This window comes from Phodopus roborovskii, unplaced genomic scaffold (assembly GCF_943737965.1).
Source record: "Phodopus roborovskii unplaced genomic scaffold, PHOROB, whole genome shotgun sequence".
Classification (NCBI taxonomy): domain Eukaryota; kingdom Metazoa; phylum Chordata; class Mammalia; order Rodentia; family Cricetidae; genus Phodopus; species Phodopus roborovskii.
The window spans coordinates 31612827-31614175 of NW_026126525.1; positions in this window are offsets into that span (position 1 = coordinate 31612827).

Genomic DNA, 1349 nt, shown 5'->3' on the forward strand with positions numbered 1-1349 from the left:
CTGTATTCTATGCCAGTTTGTTAAATCTATACACCACATCAATGTGAGACCTCAAGTTCAGTAGCTAATAGCCATTGCTTCACCTATTGATTCAGTAAGAAAAACCTATACAGGCCTTATGAAAAACACTATTACAGTTGCATTTTTTGTTTGAAGTTGTATTTTGAAATGAGAAAAACATCATTTTGATTAGAAGGAAAAATAAGAAAGAATTAGTATGTAAAATGAAAAGATTATGAGATGTTTAAAGTATTAGAAAATAGTTTAAATTGTTAATATTATGCATTCTCAACATATACACATGCCTCATATGTTATTTCAAAGACAGATCTTGAGTCATGGCCTATAGATATCGAACCATGGTCACATACACAAACTTGCAACATGTAACCTTTCAGAAGATTTTAATTCTGAAGATATTTCTATGAATATAGCAGTTTGAAAGGCTAGATGTCAGAACTTATCAGGGTTTTCATGAGTTTCCTCCTGTTCTGAACTATGTAGTTATGACATTTACTGTATTTCTTTTCTGCCTCTGAACTGAATTATGGTTCAAAAAGTAAAAGGAAGGAAGGAAGGAAAGAAGGAAGGAAGGAAGGAAGGAAGGAAGGAAGGAAGGAAGGAAGGAAGGGAAAAAAACCCAAGCTGAAAAGTACCAGGGAGGATGTTCAGGAAAAAAACATTGACAGTCTTTAGTTCATTCTGACACAAAAGCAAATTTCCACTGTAGCTATTAATACCTGGGAGTTTCCTGTGCTCAGTAAACAAAGCTAGTGTATAACAAAAACTGTATTCAAAGCACAAAAATTCAAAAATATGAGTTGTATCATTGTAAGGAACAAAGATATACCCTATGTATATTCAAAATAGAAAGGAGAAAAAGTAGGAGAGAGGAAAGAACAGAAGAAGAAGAGAACTCCCCGGGTTATAGTGGATGACAACTTTAATATGAATTGTCATATGCATCATCTCTTCATTTTTAGATATTTTCTATACTTGAAACATTTCTGAACATCAGACTCTCCATCTTTTTATACTTGAAAGATGCAATAAAGATTAAACACAGTTGAGGAGGCACATAAGGGTAGAGTTCTTGTCTAGAAAGTTCAGGATCCTTGGTTCAGAATTCAGTACCTAAACAAACAAAAACAACAAAATAAGAGGAGGATGAATTTGGGCTTGGGAAGTAATTCATTTAATAGAGTGCTTGCTTAGTATTTGTGAGGCATGTGTGTGAACCCTGAATTCTCTTACCCACCCACCAGCATCATCTAGTCATGAACATGCATCCCTTCAATAACAGCAGTTGTACAAGTGAACACAGGAAAATCTGAATCTCAAGGGTGTCT